Source organism: Macaca mulatta, chromosome 18 (assembly GCF_049350105.2).
Source record: "Macaca mulatta isolate MMU2019108-1 chromosome 18, T2T-MMU8v2.0, whole genome shotgun sequence".
NCBI lineage: Eukaryota > Metazoa > Chordata > Mammalia > Primates > Cercopithecidae > Macaca > Macaca mulatta.
Window position 1 is genome coordinate 23,485,946 of NC_133423.1, and position 21,474 is coordinate 23,507,419.

Genomic DNA, 21,474 nt, shown 5'->3' on the forward strand with positions numbered 1-21,474 from the left:
TAATATTTCTATTTTTTGCTGGTTTGATAAACAGGAAGCTATCTCTGGTGACTTTATTTTTAATTTTTTGGATTCCTTTTGTAGCTGAGTAGCTTTCTTATGTGTATTAGCCAAACATTTGTATTTTCTCTTTTGTAAATTATCTATTCATAACCTTTACCCATTTTCTATTTCTTTTTTCTTATTGATTTGTATGAATGCCTTGTATAGTAAGAATATTAACCTTTTGCCTGTCATGTATGTGGCTAATATTTTTTCAGTTTATTGTTTGCTTGTAATTTTTTGACATCTAGATGTTTACAATCTTTGTGTGATCTAATATGTTAGTCCTTTCCCTTGTGATTTCCTTCATTATTTTATACTTAGAAACTTCTTTCAATGCAAGGATTAAATAAATACTTATCTACATTTTCTTATGGTTTTCCAAGTTTTTCAGGTATTATAATTTTAATATGTCAGTTTATTTTATTTTATGATGTGAGATAAGGATTTAGATGTTTACACCACCAAGAGAGTGAATTTTTTCCAAATCACATTCAAATAATTCATTCATTTCTCACTGACTTGTAATACCTCCTTTATTAGCTATGAGGCTCTTATTAAAATGCAGATTTTAGAATCTATAAAGTGAAAAATAACAATCCATCACTGGCCACCCAGAGTTGTCATGAAAATATGCAATTTATTTTTAGATAAATCTATAAATCACATGTATAAATCTATGTGAATAGAATAAGATAAATAGGTTGGGCGTGGTGGCTCACTCCTGTAATCCTAGCATTTTGGGAGGCTGACAGGGGTGGATAGCTTGAGCTCAGAAGTTAGAGACCAGCCTGGGCAACATGGCAAAAGCCTGTCTCAACCAAAAACACAAAGAATCAGCCGGGCATGAGGGTGCACGCCTATAGTCCCAGCTACTCGGGAGGCTGAGGTTGGAAGATTGCTTGAATCTGGAAGGTGGAGGTTGCAGTGAGCCGAGATGGTGCCACTGAACTCTAGCCTGGGTGACACAGTAAGACTCCCTCTCAAAACAAAAATGAAAACAAACAAACAAAAAACCCCAAACAACAACAAAAAACAATAAATGGATGCCACTTTTGGGGGTGGGGATCAGTTTTAAAAAGCAGATGAAAAAATGACAGCAGTAGGTAAGTTCAAATTAAAAACGAGGAGGATGACCTGAATTCAGGTTTAGGTCTGTTTTCCTGGGTAGCTGACCTGACCTGAACGAAGTTCTCCCAAGAAACCTTTGGCCTGGGGACAAAGGCAGCAGTGAGCCGGGCACTGAGGCTGACATGGAGAACGTGAGTCACGGGCAGATTTGTTACTTAATTCCTAGAAAGCTCTTTCCCATGAGCCAAAACGTAGGGTTGGAAATGGGCTTGGGTTGAGAAGGTAGGGAAGGAAATGGGGAGGAGACATGGAAAAGTGGCTGCACATTTTTGTGGCATTTTCTTTCAGCATACAGACTATTAAATGACAGCCGGGCCACTTTGGGATGCTAAGTAACAGGTAGATTGCTTGAGTTCAGGAGTTCAAGACCAGTCTGGACAACATGGCGAGACTCCATCTCTACAAAAAATACAAAAAACAGCCGGTTGCGATGTTCTTCGCCTGTAGTCCCAGCTTCTTGGGAGGCTGAGGTGGGAGGATCGCTTGAGCCCAGTAGGCAGAGGTTGCAGTGAGCTGAGATTCTGCCACTGCACTCCAGGTGGGCAACAGAGTGAGACCCTGTCTGAAAAAATAAATAAATAAATAAATAAATAAATGAATAAATAAATAAATGAAAGTGTTTTTCAAAAGTTGACATGTTCCAAATGTTTAATCAGATCTGGGCTGGTATACTCTTGTCTAACGCCATCTGAGGTTTTTCTGGAATTTTGGTCTGACTTCGGTTTGGACAGTGACTCATGAGTGGAAGATCCCTTACACTCCACTTTCCTATGGATTTGACCACACCTATAGGCTGTAAAATAAACCCCAGAGTTCCGCTGCTCACAGCCTTCCGTTTTCTTAGCTTTCCTTTTTCCATTTCAAAATAAAACTAAGTCATATTGCTTAGTATTCAAATGCTATGAGTCCAGACGGGAGATTATTAAGTGTTTTTTTTTGTTTTTTGTTTTTTTCATGGAGGACAATGGTAAAAGATCTAATATCCATGCCACATAGCCCTGGGTAATTTTTTTTTTCTGTCATCTTTAAGAATGATGCACAATGTGTGAATATGGCCCACAGTTGGGGCCTAATTATGATTCTCCAGCGAGTGCACTGCATTTTGGAGGAAGTCTTAAACGAGCACTTAAGCAGTAATGCCTCTGAGCACACCACTGTGGATCTGGAAGAGGGCTTTGATTCCTGCACCCGGAGCCACCGACGCCCACGCTGCTCCCACAAGCACTTTTATCACCAAGTTATTAGACCATTATGGTCTACGATTGTCTTTTACCGCCTTTGATTTTTTTCTGTTGTCAGACGTGAGGAAAGTGATGTGTAATACGATCCAAAATGCTCTTGTTTGTTTTAATCTGCTGTTTTAATATATTATGGCTTCCTGCCATTACCCTTCTCTAGCAGGGCCCTAGGGTCCCTTGGAGACAGTGGGAGCCTAGAATGTGCTGGGCACTTTGGGGATTTGGTGCAAAGCGGTGGCATGTGTGCTCCTGCCAGGGGGGACCTCAGAGCTGGGAGTAGAGCTGGCAGCTGGGTCCAGAGGCTTTGGAGATCACTGTAAAAAAGAGTGGCCTGGGGACTGGGCAAGTGGAACTTGCTCTCCAAGAGATGTCTTCCAACTGTGAGTTCCAGCAGGTGTTTGTATGGATTTGGGGTCCAAAGCCTTCTTGGGCTTCAGGTGGGTTTAGGGCAGCTTCCCCAAACCCAGCTTGGCAATGGTGAGAAGAGATACCCGCTCCAAGAAGTGCTTCAAAATGGAGCTTTAGGGTGAGGTGTGGTCTTGGGTGATGGCATCTGTGATGATTACACACAAGTACAAAACACTCTAGTCTTGGCTCTGTCACTTAACTGAGCACATCCTTTCCCTCTCAGAGCCACTTGGTCCCCTGTGTCTGAATGAAGAGTATGAGATTAGGCCCTTCATAATCCCCAGCCTCCCATCAGCTCCCTGGCCTTCATGGTATATTAACATAGGAAGCTGTTCCTGTTTCTCTTCCATCTTATGAGAAACCATTGGCTTCTCAAGGTCAGTGGCCAGCAAGCTGGGGAAGGCCAATGAACAGGGCTATCTTTGCTCTAAATAAAGTTTTAATTGACATATAATAATTATACATATTTATGGGCTACGTAGTGATGATGTCATACATATAATGTACAGTGATCAGATCAGGGTGATTAGTGTATCTTTGCTTTTGCAGTGATCACCAAAATCATCCTGGAAAGACCTCTGGGAGAGATGGCAGAGCTTGGTCCACTCTGCATGCCAAGCTGGCTGCTGGCAAGGAGGTTGATCATCTCTGATGGCCTTCAGCCACAGAGCAGCCACACCCTTAATAAGATATCCCTGCCTTGAAACCTTCGTTTAATCAATGAACGAATACTCAGTGAGTACTGAGTGTGTGTCAGCACACCAGCTCTTTTCCTTTTCGTATCCGCCCTGTGAGACATGCAGGAAGGGTGTTTATGTCCTCTTGACAGGTGAGGCTGCTGAGGCACAGTGTTGGGGGCCATCGCCAGAACTGAGAGTGACTATGCAGATACTGGAATCCACTTCCCTTCACCATTAGACCAGTGCTTTCCCACTCTATTGTAGATGGCACATTACAGAAAAACCCTCACTTCTCAATTCCACCAAACACTGATCATTAAGGGAGAAGACAGGAGTCATATCTCTACACATCTCATTAAAAAAGTTTCAATTTAAGAACTCTGGGCTGGGCATGGTGGTTCATGCCTGTAATCCCAGCACTTTGAGAGGCCAAGGTGGGTGAATCACTTGAGGTCAGGAGTTTGAGACCAGCCTGGCCAACATGGTGAAACCCCGTCTCTACTGAAAATACAAAAATTAGCCAGGCGTGGTGGTGAGCACCTGTAATTCCAGCTACTCAGGAGGCTGAGGCAGGAGAATTGCTTGAACCCGGAAGGTGGAGGTTGCAGTGAGTCGAGATTGTACCACTGCACTCCAGCCTGGGTGACAAAGCGAGACTCCAACTCACAAAACAAAACAAAAACCTCCGGAGAGGAAAATTAGAACATACCCATGTGTGTTTAAATTTCTGTTGTGATGGATCACTGTTCGTCAGTGTAAAACACTGTGTCTGGCCACAAGTAGCAATAGAAAATAAAATTCAAAAGTCAAAACCTTGTTCATTATCTTGTGGGTAACAATGGCTTTAGGGGAGGAGGAATAGTTCCCTTAAAGGTAATTGATCCTTTAGTGCAAGATGGCAGATGAATGCAAAATTCCAGTGAAAGGACAGTAAAGATATCTATATCTAAAGATGAAAAATCCATAATGGCACTAAGAATGAAAGTGGGGACAGCATCAACAGCCCAGAGATTCTAGTTTCTGTAAGAGATGCAATAAATAAATCACAACAGAGCTGTATCTAAGAATGAACTGAGCTGCCTAGAGAAGGCTAGAGCTCCCTGTGTGGATGCTGGTGCCCTGCTGACATGGTTTGGCTCTGTGTCCCCATGCAAATCTCATCTTGAATTGTAATCCCCGTAATCCCCATGTGTCGATGAGGGGACGTGGTGGGAGGTGACTGGATCATGGGGGCAGTCTCCTACATGCTGTTCTCATGGAAGTGAGTGAGTTCTTATGAGATCTAATGTTTTTATAAGTGTTTGACAGTTCCTCCTTCACATTATGTCTCTCCTGCCGCCTTGTGAAGAAGGCGCTTGCTTCCTCTTTGCCTTCTACCATGATTGTAAGTTTCGGGAGGCCTGCCCAGCCATGTGGAACTGTGAGTCAATTAAACCTTTTTCCTTTATAGATTACCCAGTCATGGGTATTTCTTTATAGCAGTGTGAAAACTTACTAATACACCTATAAAGCCTTTTTAAATTTGTGGCCCTGGGTTGGAGAAAAGGGTGTAAGGAGGTGCCAGGTATCAAGAGCTGAGTTGACTGTCAGCCACCACAACCATCCCAAATCAGGTAAGAGGTGAGGTCATGTGTGGAAATGTACACCTTCTTGGAGGAAGCCCACCATGCTTCCCATATTAGTCAACTCAGTGTTTCATTCATGCAGATGAATGCGTAGTAGCCAATGTTGCCAATCCAAGGTCAACAGACAATGAAGGATACAAGTTGCACACAAGAGAAGACTAACATTAACATGAACAACAAAACCCAATGGAAAAATGTATTTCAAGAATGGAGAGAACTTTAAAAATCTTCCTAGACTCCTCAGAGACATCCAGGATCTAGATTTGTAAAACAAGAACAGGCTACTATGATATCGAATATTCCCAACACAAAGATGATAAGTGTTTTAGATGATGGATATGCTAATTATTCTAATTTGATCACTGTATTGCAACATCACTATGTACCCCATAAATACGTACAATTATTATGTGTAAATTAAAAAATTTTTTTGGCCAGGTGCAGTGACTTATACATGTAATCCCAGCACTTTGGGAGACTGAGGCAGGAGAATCACTTGAATCCAGGAGTTTGAGACCAGCCTGGGCGAAACAGTGAGACCCTATCTCTAAAAAAAAAAAAATTAACTGGGCATGCCTATAGTTCCAGCTACAAGGGAGGCTGAAATTGAAAGATTACTTGAGCCTAGGAGGTCAAAACTGCAGTGAGCTGTGATCATGCCACTGCACTCCAGCCTGGGTGACACAGGGAGATCCTGTCTCAAAAAAAATTTTGTTTAAGAAGAAACAAGAAGTAGAAGAAAAAAAGGAGCAGGCTACTATGAAAAATAATCTCCAGAAGACAAACAAGAGTAATTGGAAATTAAAGATAAAATTGCCAAAATTGAAAATGTAATAAAATGACTGAAGATGAATTTGCTAACATCTCTTAGAGCACAGAGCAAAATAGTGAAAATATGAAAAGTATGAGATTAAAATTAAGAGACAAAATATTATTCCAAGAGATCCAGCATTAAAGTGATGAGAGAAAGAACAGGAGGAAAGAGGAAATGAACGCATAAATTGAAGTAGTGTGAGCTTAACAGTTAAAGAAAAACAGAAGCTTACAAATTCAAAAAGTGCACTGATTTCTGAGCAGGAAAATGAAAACAGACCCATATCTCTAGGTGAAGCAATGCACCACAGAGATAGGGAGACGATTCTAGACTGGGCCTGTCCAACAGAGTAGCCAGGTGTCATGTTTGGATACTGAGTGCTTGAATGCAGCTGGTCCACATTGAGATGTGATGTGAGAGTAAAACACCCACGGATCTCAGAGCCTTAGGATGAGAAAAATAATGTGAAATATCTAAATAATAACTTTAAAAATAGTGATTACAAGTTGAAATACTATTTTGGATATACAGAAATGGGTTAAATAAAAATACACTATAAAATTAATTTCCCCTATTTCTTTTTACTTTTTTAATGTGACTACTAGAAAATTTTAAATTACTTATGTTGCTCACATTGTATTTCCATTATACATTGCCATTCTAGCAGCATCCAGAGAGAGAGAGAGACAGAGAGACAGGAAAAGAGAGAGAGAGAGAGATTATCCGCAAAAAAAGAATGAGGGTATGATTGATTTCAGATTTCCATAAAAAAGCAGGAGGACAGAAAATTATAGTATTTATTTATTTATTAAATTTTTATTTTTTTATTGTAGAGTGATATTGTTTGGCTCTATGTCCCCACCCAAATCTCATCTGGTAGTTCCTATAATTTCCACATGTTGTGTGAGGGACCCGCTGGGTCTTTCCTGTGCTCTTCTTGTGATAGTGTGTGGGTCTCACAAGATCTGATGGTTTTAAAATTGGGAGTTTCTCTGCACAAACCCTCTCTTTTCCTGCTGCCATCCAGGTAAGATGTGACTGGCTCCTTCTTGTCTTCCACCATGATTGTATGGCCTTCCCAGCCATGTGGAACCGTAAGTCCAATAAACCTCTTTCTTTGGTAAATTGCCCAGTCTCAGGTATGTCTTTATCTGCAGCATGAAAACCAGCGAATACATAGAGACCCAGGCTATGTTGCCCAGGCTGTTCTGGAACTCCTGGCCTCAAGCAATCCTCCTTCCTCAGCCTTCCAAAGCACTGGGATTACAGGCATGAGCCATAGCGCCTGGTCAAAATATTATAGTCTAAATTTATTGGAGGAAGAAAAGATCTTAAATCAAAATTTAATATTCAGCCAACCTATTAATCAAATATGAAGGCGAAATAAGCACTTTTCCAGCCATGCTGGATTCAGAGTGAATTCAGGATCTTTATCTACCAATCATCCAGAGTCTAGGAGAGAAAGCCGCAGCCATGGTCCAAGAAACAGTGCCACGCTTCTAGGTGTGAAACAGAGAGGAATCTCGGGGGACACTTCCACAACAGGTCTAGAAACATGGCTCAAATCAGAATATGAAGTCAGAAGACTCTGAATAAAACTTCTAGCATAGAATGGGGGTCAGTTAACAGGCAGGACAATGAAAAAGGTAGAAAATCCCAGCCCAGTGGGAAAGAAACAGGTGTATTTTTTCCCCCTCTGTTTAGGAAAGAAGAAGCACAATTTGAAATGCCAAGAAAAAAACCCTGAAAAACCAGAGAAGAAAGGTTTGGTTCAAATGTGAAATCAGCAAAAATGTGGCCTGGTTTTGAGCAATTGATGGAATGTAAGAAAAGAGAATCCATTTGACCTTCTCCTGGGAACATTCTTCGAGAGAGAGTCAGCTAGCAACATATGATCATATTTCCTTTTCAGTGGATCTGATTATACTCTTTCTATAGTGATCAATAATTATATAATCACATTTACATAGTTATAACTAAATGTTTGCGAGTTTCAATTTTTATAATCAAAACGGAAGGCAATTATAGACTAGAATGTGCGTCTAACGATTGACACTGTGTACGTGATGCTCAAGCTAGGGGAATTCAAGTTGTGAGCAAGAAGGGGAAGGGCAAGTGTAGGTACAACCTTCTTCATTTGACTTTGGGATGAGACAAGAGATATTGTGTAAAGGAGATGGGACAAAAATAAAGGATTATGTATATTATTTAAAAATAAAAAGACAACTAATTGAAGAACCAAATACAATAATAAAATGAAACTCAAAATCGAGAGAGATGATTGAAAATATTGCAAGTGAACTAAATTCCTCCTCTATTAAATAGTGCAAGTGACTTGATATTATCTAATCATGGCAAGCCCAAAAACTGAAATCTATGCATATTGTTTAGAATTATGGTGGTAACTTACCAGAAGAATTAAAAAAAAAAGCTTAAGAGAGTTTCTTCCAAAGTATAGGACTTGCGTGGGAGACAGCAGATAGGTGTTTGCTTTTTATTTCATATCAGTGTGTACAGTTTAATTTTTTTAACCTTATATATATAATGTTATATTATTTTTGAAAATACACTTATAAAAATTGGTGTTAACAATAGGTATAAAGAAAGCTCTAATTAAGGACTTGTTTGTCTCTGCTGATGACATTTGCTAGCTTGGGTCTTTAGCTAATGACGTATCTCCTTGTCTTTGTGGGTCCCTGGTCTGTGGCTGAGCTCCTGTTCTGTGCACTGACACACTCCATCATTCTAAATCAACATGTGCACTTAACAGTGCTATTTAAGCCTTAATAAATATTGTATCATCATTCATGGGGGGTGGTGTGGAGAGAGACAGCAGCTCACATACAAGAGAGGGACTTTTCTTGTCAGGGCCATTGTGTATATACATGTCAAAGAGATGGACACAGAGAGGAAGCAAATTTTCACTGAGGCTTTTGAAAATGGAATAAGGAAATTTATAGCATCCTCACTCATTTCTTCGGGGAAGGGAGGAAATTCAAGGGCTCTCTGGGCTGTCCAGGGCTCATGCTTCTGGTCCCAAGCTAATCTGCCTTAATGTGTTGGTTCGTCGGCCCTGCATATTCTCAGCAGCATGAGCACTCAGAGGCCACAGTGTCTGGGCACGTCTCCAAGCTCTCCCATGAGAAGGGGCATCCTTGCCCCTCCAATCTAACTCATCATCAGGCCTTGCCTTGGCCAGGGAATGGTGGGCCCCAGCAAAGCTAGGTCTCCAAGACTCAAAACAGAGACTCAGGTCCCCACTTTCCAAGAGTCCTTGGACAATGAGCTGACTGCTGGCACTTGGCTAGTTCCGGACCTCGCTGCTCTTTGTGGGATGGTCCCTGGATCCCCTCTCCCTAGGATTGATCCTTCCCATTCTCATGTTTCCACCTGCCTCTAAACCTCATGCTCCTTCTAATTTGGGGGCCTTTTCCATAGAAACTCTTGCCCTTTCACTTAGTTCTTGCCAAGTGGTTGGAATAAGTATTTGGTTTTCCAAGGTAGCTACTATGAAAGAATCAATACACATTTGAATGCATGAATTCTAAACTGTTTGTTAAAAAATCAGTTACTGAGTTTTTATGTTCCTTACAGTCAGATCTATCGGTGTTCCAGTGTCTTCTGATCATCTATACCTTGTTGCCGATCCCAATACAAGTTAGTGCAAAAGCCTTCATATGTAGAATTTCTCATAGAAGTCTCTTGTATTTGTTAGGACTCTTTTTGATTCCAAGCCACAGAAACACAAATCAAATTAGCTTAAGCAACAAAGGGAGTTTATCGGCTCTTAGCCAAGGAAGTCAAGGTGGATATATATTCAGTCATAGCTGAATCCAGAGGCTCAAACAGGGTTTCCAGGGATCTGTCTCTCTCACCAACTTGGTTCTGCTTTGCTTTGTGCACTGCCCCACTTTCACGTGACTTTCCCCATGTGCGATGGAAGATGGTTTCTGGAATCACCATTTATACTTGTATAGTGTGTGATACAAAAGGAAATCTAATTATCTCTTATTTTCTTTGTATATTAAATCTTTTTATTTTTTTGAGATGGAGTTTTGCTCTTGTTGCCCACGCTGGAGTGCAATGGCACGATCTCAGCTCACTGCAATCTCCACCTCCCAGGTTCAACTGATTCTCCTGCCTCAGCCTCCCAAGTAGCTGGGATTACACGCGTGAGCTACCATGCCCAGCTAATTTTATGTTTTTAGCAGAGATGGAGTTTCACCATGTTGGTCAGGCTGGTCTCGAACTCCTGACCTCAGGTGATCCGCCTGCCTCGGCCTCCCAAAATGCTGGAATTACAGGTGTGAGTCACCATGCCTGGCCTGTATATTAATTCTTTTCTTTTCTTTTTTTTTTTTTTTTTTTGAGACAGAATCTCACTCCTGTTGCCCAGGCTGGAGTGCAGTGGCGCGATCTCAGCTCACTGCAATCTCTGCCTCTCGGGTTCAAGTGATTCTCCTGCCTCAGTCTCCCAAGTAGGTGGGATTACAAGCATGCGCCACCATGCCCGGCTAATTTTGTATTTAGTAGAGACGGGGCTTCTCCATGTTGGTCAGGCTGGTCTCGAACTCCCGACCTCAGGTGATCCTCCAGCCTCAGCCTCCCAAAGTGCTGGGATTACAGGGGTGAGCCACAGTGCCCAACCTAATTGTTATGGAAGACTAGCACCACTTCTTTGTACTAATACTCTATATGGGAAATAAGTAACGTGATAGCCTCCTTGAGCCAGGTGCCCCTCTCTGCAGGCAGGAACAATCACCGACAGCTCCAGCAGCATCACACCTCAGTATTATTTTAGTTAGTTCATTTCAACTAAATTTACTTCAGAATGTATTTGTTGAATGTGTATTGTGAGCCAAGCCCTGTTCTATGCATTGAAGATACAAAGATGAATAGGCAGAACACCTCCTTTCAAGGTGTGCAAAATACAACTAAACACTTGAACAATTACAGCACAATGGGATAAATGGTATGGTAGAAATCTAAATAAAGTATGAAGAGAGCACTGGATTGGGGGGAGGAGATAAGGGATTGTTAGGGAAAAAGAGGATATCTGAGCTGCACCTTGAATGATGAATAGCTCTTCAATTTGTGCCCCCTGCTCTGTGTTCCCTTTTTTTAAAAATTTTTTTCATTTCTTGCCTTCTTTTGGGTTTATTATTAATACTACTGTTCCATTTTTTTCTCCTTATTAGTTAAAAAGTATTCCATTCTTCTTTTCTATTCATGAGAAGCTACTCTAGAAGTACAATATGTACTCTTGAGTTATCAGAGTCTAATGTTAGTTTCTGGTTTTGTCCCACTCCTGGAGAAGCTTGGTTATTTTGACTGTGTGCTGGGCATTGTGTTTGAAAGACTGTTTATAGAAATCTTTATGACCTCATATGATGTTATCTTCCCCCAGAGAGATGTTTGTTTGTTTGTTTCTGCCACAATCCTTGGGGATGCTAGTAGTTTTGGGCAGCAAACTTGATGCACACTCAAGGTTTGACACTTTCTTGGCTGAACAGATGACCACATGTGGACTGATTTACTTCCAGGTATCTAAATGCCTGCAGTGCAGTCCTTAAGCATCCTAGCCATTGGTAGGCCCCAGTCTATCTTTTGTCCCCTTAACTTTTGAGAGGCTGCCGAAAGCACAGCCCAGCATCTCACCTCTTCCGCATCAGCACAGGCTCCCAGGTGAAAGCTTCCCCAAGCGATGTTTATCTCTCCAGGTGCCTGGCCACTCCCACACTTTGGTTAGCAGTTTTTCACCATCTTATTAGGGGTTGTTGATGCTTTTAATACAATATTTCTGTATTTCACCCAGATTTCCTCATTATTTCCTGAGGAAGGATTTGTCTGAACTACCTAGTCTTCCTTTACTGATAGTGAGTGCCTCAATAGGCAAATGGGATAGAGAAGGATATTCTCAGGCAGTGGGAAAATACAGGGAGTTGAGAAAGTGCATAGGAGTTTTTGGGGAGAAGTAAGCGGTGACACATGGCTGAAGCAAGAAGGAGAGAAGTGGGACAGGAGGCTGGGAAGCAGGAAAGATGCCAACTTACAGTGTTTACACTATTCTGTAGCCAACTGAAGAGACTTCAGGTTTTCAGAGCAAGAGAACGCCATAATCAGACCCGTGCTTTGTCATTTTAACTTTAGCTGTGGTATGGATAATGTCTTAGGGGAAGGGAGGGAAGATGAGAAAGGAACAAGACCAGCTAGAAGATGAACGTCCGAAAGTTTGATGAGGAGGGAGGGGAAATGAGGTCAGAAGGCAGTAGACAGAGTCAGGAAAAATCTTGGGGGCAGAAGCTGTGAGACTTGTTGACGTTCATAAAATTCCTTGTTGAGCTTTATATGTTGACATGCAGTCACTGTTGAGTCCCGTCACAGACATAGAGCAAGAGGATGAATTTATCAACTTACCTGTAACTAAAATGTCCTGGCATTGTGAATGGTCAGAAAATCAGTTCTCTGGAGCTCTAAGATCTGCAGAAAATCAAATAACCATAGAGGAGTGAGAAGGTAGAGGGCATACATATACTCATCCTTTGTCTCATTTTGATCTTCTCTGGCAAATGTGGAAAGTCCCCTACTGTGACAAAGCCTTTTTTTCCAACCCCTTATGCTGAGGAAGCCTGAGCAAAGTAAGTTTAAGGTTCTGTGATGGAGCAATCATCCAGCTCATATAGGAAAAGGCAAGAATCAGTTGGAAAATTGGCTGTTGTGAACTGGGGCTTAGTCACCTTGACTCTAGAAAGAATCATCTTTACCCTACTCCCACCTTTCCTTGCTGCTTTTATTCTTCTCAAACAGAGATCTTTGGAAGCATCATTCAGCACAGGTAATTTTAGATGATAACTTCAGTGTTCTTGAGAGGCTGTCTGTACCTGATGGCAAGAGCTGCAAATAGCGTGACATCATCAGTAACCAATAATGCAGTCATTGGTGCAGTCTCTTACCAGGGAGGGAAGGCGGTCCTGGGAATTTTTCTCTTGGAATTGCCTTTTGAAAGCTTGCAGCCCACTGTGACTTGGGGCAGGCTACTTAAACTCTTTGTGAGTCATCTATGAAATGGAGGATAACAACAGTTCCTCTCTCAGAGTTTCTTGTAATAATTAAAATGAGACACGGCTGGGCACAGTGGCTCACACCTGTAATCCCAGCACTTTGGGAGGCCGAGGAGGGCAGATCACTTGAGGTCAGGAGTTCGAGACCAGCCTGGACAACATGGTGAATCTCTGTCTCTACTAAAAACACAAAAATTAGCCAGGTGTGGTGGTACATGCCTGCAATTCCAGCTACTCAGGAGGCTGAGGCAGGAGAATCGCTTGAACCTGTGGGATAGAGGTTGCAGTGAGCTGTGATCACACCATTGCACTTCAGCCTGGGTGGCAGAGCAAGACTCCATCTCAAAAAAAAAAAAAAAAAAAAGAGATACTACATGTAAAGTACCTGGGACAGTGCCTAGTGCATAGTGAGTTCTCTATAAGTATTAGCTATTATTTTCCTTTTGAATGTCCTCATGGCATCAAATCTTTTACTTATGCAGCAAACGCTTTTGAGTACAGCTATGTGGAACACATCATGCTAGATTCTGGGGATATGAAAAGGAGTAAAATTCAGCACTTACTTCCAAGCAACTCACAGTGCAATGAGGACAATAGCAAGTCAAGGGGTAGACCTCCAACCGGAAGGATCATGGAAGGGCATAGGAGAGACCTTCAATCCAAATATAGGCCTTGAAAGGTGACTAGGAGTTCATCAGTCAATGAAAGGTATTCCAGAAAGAAGGAAGAGGGTATATAAAGGGCTAGGGGCAAACAAGTGGTTGTGGCCTGTAGGTACCAGTCAGTGGCTCTAGAGTGGGAGACTGGATGGTAATAGGTGGGGCTGATGGACAGATTTCAGATCAAGAAAAGCCATGAGAGACACACTAAGACTTTGGAATTTATCCTAAAATGTTTATTGGAGAATTATTGGAATTGTTTTAGGAAGTGACAAAATCAGATTAATGATTTAGAAAAAGTGATCTGGCTGCAATGTAGACACTGAGCTGGAGAGAAACCATCCTGTAGGCAAAAAGATCAGTCAAGACACTTTTTAAAGATCCAACATTGAAATGATGGATGAGGGTCCTTGAGCCAGGGCAGTGGCAGAGGGACAGAAAAAGAGGCAGATCTGAGAGATATTGAGCAAGTGAAATGTCGCCAACCAGGTAAAGGATGAGGGACAGAGAGAAGCCGAGGAGAACTCCCAGTTTCTGAGGACCTGGTGTAAAGCCAAGGAGGCAGAAAGTGGGATGAATCCCAGACAAGGGTGTTTCCATGTGCGTGGAATGGAAGCCCACAGAAGCAAAGGAGTTAAGAGCTTGGGCAGAGTGTCACTAGAGATTCAGTTCCATGCTCTAGACTGGATAGAAATCAAGATGGCAGGAGGCTGGTGGATTGAGAATGAAACAGGTTGAAAAATACTCCTTTGAGAATGGATATTATTTTGACTATAGTTTAAAGTGATTTCTAGTCAAAGCTTAAGAAAGTGGGTGATCAAACAGGAAGCTATAATATTAAAAGCAACCACAAAACCAAGCTCTAACATTGAAATAGACAAGCTGGTTTTCTTTTGTGATTGTTAAACAAGCACTGCAGTTAGCCCTATGAAAGATCCATTGATCGGATCTTTCATTAATTGTAATTGGATGGTTCATTAATTGTAGCCAATGTACACATTTTGAGCCATGGCAGTACTGTTGGAATGAGGGCTTTGTCCCATAAGTTGACTACTGTAGATGTGTAAGTCCTAGAGTACTTATTTCAGACACATTCACATGACTTTAGAATGTTATTTAACCATATTATGTGTGTACCTTGACTCCCAATTGGATTATGAGCTTCTGAAGGAAAGTGGATTAACTTTTTGTGTGTTTTTGGCTGTTAACACAGATGTTGGGTCCAAATGAGAGTGCTCATAATTATCTGTGAAAAGAATAAGAAGACAGAGTACTTATCTTGAGAATAAATAGACAGTAAATGCTGTGCTGTCTGGACTTTTCTCAACAGGAAAGCTTTGGAAGCGGGCATTTTTGATAGTCTCTATTGCAAATCATTGAATGCAGCCATTGAAATTCAACTGCAGTGCCAGCACATTTGAAAGAGGCCTGATAAAAATGCAAAGTCTATGCTGCCTCCAGTGACTTCAGCCAAGTAAAATAAGCCTGGAGGGGAAAATAAACCTTTTTCTAAAACTTCACACAGGGAAAAAGTTTCCTAAGTTTTTGAGAAATGACTAGTATTTCCAAAATGGATTTGGAGTGGGAATGCGAGAAGCCAAAGGTAACCACTATGAAAAATAACGGGGCAATTGGGAAGCACAGGTTACCTTAATCAGGCTTGGAGAGGATGTGATAGAAATGTAAATCTAAAGCTGCCTCTAGATCCCCTGGCTAAATAGAAACTCCTAGAGGCAGAATCAATTTTTCACTGTTCGATGATGACTGCGTTTTCTATAGGTTGAAAGCACAGAGGTAGGAAAGTTTCAAAGTTCTCAAGAAATAATAGGTGAATGAATTAAAAATCATTGCTTTTGCCAACCCACCCTGCCTGGCCTCTTTCTTCCCCTGGCGAGAGTTTGGTGTCTCCATACCGCTCTGCCCGTCCTGGACACAGTGTACAATCCCAGCCACTAATTAGCTTGTTATTGTTTCCCAGTTTAGGAAGGAGGAGAGGCAAAGAGATCCAGGGCTACTGGAGAACAGGCCAGGATGGGGGCTTTCATGGGGCGTCTCTAGGGAGAGCCTGAAAAGGCAAGAGAGAGGACATCAAAGATAATTCCTTCTGCTTCAGAATTTTGTGGAGGGTCTGCTCTACATCACACGTGTGTGTGTGAGTGTATGTGTGTTTGTGTGTGCATGTGTGCATGCACATTAATGATCTGATGAATTTTTTTTTCTTCCTGAGCTGAGGATTGGAGCATATTTAGGGAATGCTGGACAAAACTGCTGAGATTGGAACTTCTGTAGGAACTCTGACACCATTGTCTCCATCGCAATGGGAGATATATAGAAACAGGTAGCTTTTCACAAAGGTGGGGCTGCTTCTGCTGAGTCCAAGCTTGGCAAAGCCAAAGGGAGGAAGGGAAGCAGCTTGTGGCTCTGTTCACTGCAAATGAACTCTTCGCCCCTGTCTAGGATTGAGCTGAGCTGAAGATTTTGAAAAGATGGGAAACGCAGGACAGAAGGTGGAAAAGAAGAAAGATAGCCCACTCTTTAAGTGTGGGCTGCACATAGGGACTTCCCTCCAAAGAGGACAGTAAGGAAGGGGAATGGGGAAAGAGTAACTTCACAGTGGAGGAAACTGACAAGCACTACCTCAGCCAGGTGACTAGGTCAACATCAACAATGGTAAGTCATGTCAATAGTGTATGCCGCTGATATGATGTGATAAGAACGGGATTTTACTTCTGTGGGAGCCCCCAAACCCATAGCCTTAGTCTAATCATGAGAAAAACAGCAGATAAATTCCAATAGGAGGACAGTCTATGAAATACCTGACTGGTACTCCTCAAAACTGCCCAGAGTGTCACAAATAAGGCAAGTCTGAAAAATTGTCTCAGCCTAGAGGGGCCTAAGGAGATAAGATGCCTAAATATAACATGGAATGAACAGGAAAGAACATTAAGTAAAAACAAAAGAAATCTGTCTGAAAAAAATATGGACTTGAATTAATAATCATCTGTCATTATTGGTTCATGAATTGTAACAAATGTACTGTCCTAATGTGAGATGTTAATTATAGTGGAAAATGGTTATGGTGTATGTGTGAACTCTCAGTACTATCTTTGCAATTTTTGTGTTTTTGTTCTTTGTTATTGTTGTTAAAATAAACTTTTTTGTTTTGTTATTGTTGGTTGTTTGTTTGTTTTTTGACAGAATCTCGCTCTGTTGCCCAGGCTGGAGTGCAATGGCAGGATCTCGGCTCACTGCAACCTCTGCCTCGGAGGTTCAAGCAATTCTCCTGCCTCAGCCTCCTGAGTAGCTGGGATTAAAGGTGCATGCCACCATGCCCAACTACTTTTATTGTACTTTTAGTAGAAACGAGGTTTCACCATGTTGCCCAGGCTGGTCTCGAACTCCTGACCTCAAGTGATCCACCCACTTTGGCCTCCCAAAGTGATGGGATTACAGGCATGAGCCACTGTACCCGGTCAAACCTAAAACTGTTCTAAAACATAAAGTTTATTTTAAAAATCAATGTCCACATGAAAATATGCTCAACATTGTCAGCCACTAGGAAACTGCAAATGAAAATGAGAATGAGATAAGGCTTCACACCCATTTAGGATGGCTATAATCAGAGAGACAGACAATATCAAATGTTGACAAAGATGTGGAGAAATTGGAATCTTTCAGCGTTACTGGTGGGAATGTAGAATAGTGCAGCTACCAAGACAATGCATGGGGAAAGAACAGTCTTTTCAACAAACGGTGCTGGGAAAATATGCAACAGCTAGACCTCTACCTCATAACATATACAAAAACTAAAGTGGATCAAAGATGTACATGTGAGGGCTAAACCTATAAAATTCGAAAACAGGTGTAACTCTTCATGATCTTGGATTAGGGGATCTTAGATATGGCAGCAAAAGCACAAGCAATCAAAGAATGTGAACTGGGGGGAAGAAGAATGACTGGGAACTCCGCGGAAGAGCTGGAATCCACATCTGCCCCTCCCTGCCTCCTGACAGCCAACTTGCATGATGCTGGTGCTACAGAAAAAGCTGGCACCCTTCATGGAGCTGCTGTCACCAGACCAGGATTTGGAGCAGCTAAAGGAGGAGCAAGGGCAGGAGCTGCAGGGTGGACTGCTGCCCTGCACCAGCAAGGGGGTTGGGGACAGCACGTGTAATCTGTGACAGCACCAGTCACCAGTGCCCTGCACTGTGCTTCCTAGGATTAAAAAAAAAAAAAAAAAAAGCCTGCTGATTTACTTTTGATTTCCAGTTCTTGTGCAAAATGTCTCTTATGTTCATATGAACCCCCAAATAAGCAGGGAAGAAAACTCTGGGAAATCAAGATCTAAGCAGACACAGCCCAAAGCTACCACCACAGGCCATAGCATTTCCTCATTTCTTCTTCTTTTATTTATTTTTATTTTCAAGACAAGGTCTCACTGTCACCCAGGCTGGAGTGCAGTGGTGTGATCACAGCTCACTGAAGGCTTAACCTACTGGAATCAAGCAATCCTCCAACCTCACCCTCCCAAGTAGCTTGGACTACAGGCATGTGCCATCATGCCCAGCTAATTTTTGTATTATTTATAGAGATGGGGTCTCACTATGCTGCCTAGGCTGGTCTGGAGCTCCTGGGCTTAAGTGATCTCCTTGCCTTGGCCTCCCAAAGTGTTGAGATTACAGGTGTAAGCCACGGGACCCAGTTTTCCTCTTCCCTCCCCCTCTCCTCCCCTCCTCTCCTTTACCATTTCCCTTTCTTCTTTTCTTTTCTTTCTTCTTTTCTTTGCTTTGCTTACAGGATCTCACTCTGTAACCTTGAAGTCCTGGGTTCAAGCGATCCTCCTGCCTTGGCCTCCTAAAGTGCTGGGATTACAGGCATGAGCCACTGTGCCCATCAGCATTTCCTCTTTTTTGCAGCTTAATCCCATTTACAATTCCATGCAGTATCCGAATTCTCTCTTCTAGGCCTTTGTTTCTTCCACTGCACTTATAACTTTCATTTATTATTCTACATGCTTATTTTTTTAATGGTTTCTTATATGTCTCTGCACTACTTATCTACAAACTCCCTGAAAGAAAGGACTTTGTCTTACGGACATTTGAATCCTCAGAATCTAGGATTGAATAATCATGATGACAATTATGATGATCAACAATAAGAATAGCAATCACTTGGAGAGCCCACACCGTGTGTGAGGCCCAGTTGTAGTAGTTTATATATATTACCTTTTGCCTGATTGAACATCAAGTCCAATACCTGGCAGAGAGCAGGCGTTCTGCTTTTGGTCATAAACCCCCAGGGGGTTGGAGCTCATTGGGAACCTTAGGGCTCAGCTCAGTTGCCTAATGACCCATGGGAGTGGACAAAAAGGGATTTCCTAGTGGCTACTCCTTGTTCTGAGGTGAAAAACATATTAGAGGCCGGGCGCAATGGCTCACACCTGTAATCCCAGCACTTTGGGAGGCTGAAGCAGGTGGATCACTTGAGGTCAGTAGTTTGAGACCATCCTGGCCAACATGGTGAAACCCTGTCTCTACTAAAAATACAAAAATTAGCCAGCGTCATGGTGCATGTCTATAGTCCAAGTTACTTGGAAGGCTGAGGCAGGGGAATCACTTGAATCCAGAAGGTGGAGGTTGCAGTGAGCCGAGATCATGCCACTGCACTGCAGCCTGGGCGACAGAGTGACACTCTGTCTCAAAAAAAAAAAAAAAAAAAAAAAAAAAAATTAGAACGTAATGGGGTTTTGCAAAATCCCTTCTCTTACCTCAAGGAGCTATGTATTCTAGAGAAGATTTTGTCCTGACCCACCTCTGAGGACATTTGGCCCTCAAAAGCACTGCCATTGAGAGCATAAGACCCACCCGGGGGCTCTGTGTTGTCAGTCCAACCTCTCTGACATCCCCAAATGGTCTTCCCAGCAGTCCAGGCCCATCTGTCTGACAGTTAGGCTTATTGTCCATCATTTGCTAACTCGGTAGGAATGAACTTGAGCTTCAGGACATTGGAGTTGGCCAACTTTGGAATCGAATGCTATTGAATCTTCTTTAGAAGTTGCTTTTAAACACTCTTTGCTAATATATTGCTGATAGGCCTGTGTTATTTGTGGTTCTATCGCTTTATTGATCCTTGTGTCCCACGGGTGAGCTGAATGACTGAGGAAGCAGGAGCAGTGCCATGATGAGCATGTACGCCTCTCAGAAGAGTCTGAACCCTGCGTGCTTCTATTTCTATAGGTTTTTTCACCTTGATTTAGGCTGAGACTGCTTATGGAAAAAGAAAACACCCTTCAAGTTGAAGTTATAAAAGTTAAAAAAAGTTTAATAATGGAAGACATCAAACAATCCATTAAAATGAATGGCAGCAAATTCAGGAGCGAGGAAAATTCTCCCAGAGGGCAGGAGAGGGTCTGTCTTTGGGTCCTCCCACTTTTCTTTCTACTTACATCCCCTACTTGAAGCCTTTCTAGCCTAGACACCCAGGCCACCGAAGCTACTTCCTGTGAGGAAGATGGTCTGATAGATTCATATGGAAGGTAATGGTGATTTAATATGCTAATCTTAGCATAGGTTATGTGCATTTTCAAGAAGAGTACCTTTTAAATGAGGGATCTAGGAAGCATCATGGCCTGCTGGTTTGAGTGCGGACTGGGAAAGTCTTTCTGGAAAGCTGTCTGTCAATATCTGGTCAAGTTTACAATACACCTACCTGATATCCAGCAGTTCCACTCCTGGTATTTACCCCACAGATGTTCTCACTCAGGGCCATATAGAAGCATGCACAAGGATGTTCTCTGTAGCAAAGTTTATGATGATAGAGAGTAGGAGGCAGCCTGGGGATCCCTTGCTGGATATGATGGTTGGGAACAATGTGGTGATGCATTCTGTGGATTTCTATGTAGAACCCAGAAGCAATGCATCACAGTGCACGCGGTAATATAAATGGACCTCAAAAACAGGGTGATGAGTAGAAACCATAAGGTAGAGTGAGATGATCTAACATAATACTAGTCACATAAATTAAAAATACATGCACCCTACAATGTAGATTCTATGTGAACACATACAAACAAAATGATAACATTGCTATGAGAGAAGGAAATGTGTATGGAGCAGAGTGTTTCATTCTTGGACTACTGACACTCGGGGTTGGAGAATCTTTGTAGTGCGTGGTCATCCTGCGCATTATAGGATGTTTAGCAGCATCCCTGGCCTCTACCCTCTAGATGCCAGCAACACTTCTTCAGCTGTGACAACAAAAATTGTCTCTGGGAGAAATCCAAATGTCCCACTGGGAGAAAATCACCCCTGGTTGAGAACTACCTATGTAAAAAACGAGGCTAAAAAGGGAAATATATATATATATATATATATTTGCATATATATATGCAAGAGATGTACTTTAAAAGAAAGATAAACAAAAGTGAATACCCAAAAAGGACAATATTTAATGCCCCCTCCCCCCAATACACTGTGATTGGTAGGGTTTTAGACACAGTATTAGAGCAGGTATCACTTTTATGTCATATTCCATAAAGGCTACTGTCCATTCTGTGTGTGTATAAGGTTTTCCACTTTGCATGCAGGAGATACAAACTCATTCTTTGTTCTTAGACTTGTGGTTTTTGAAAGCTGTCCCTGAAAGAAATGTCTGAGCATAGCTTGATCCTGAGTAGCTAGATGGCCAGATTGGGTTTGGAAGATGCAACTGCTTATCTGACGGGATAATAGTTGCCTCATTGGTACAGTGGACCATGAACGTCCTTCTTCAGCCCATCAAGGACAAGGACCTGGGACCTCCTGTCTTCTGTCCTGCT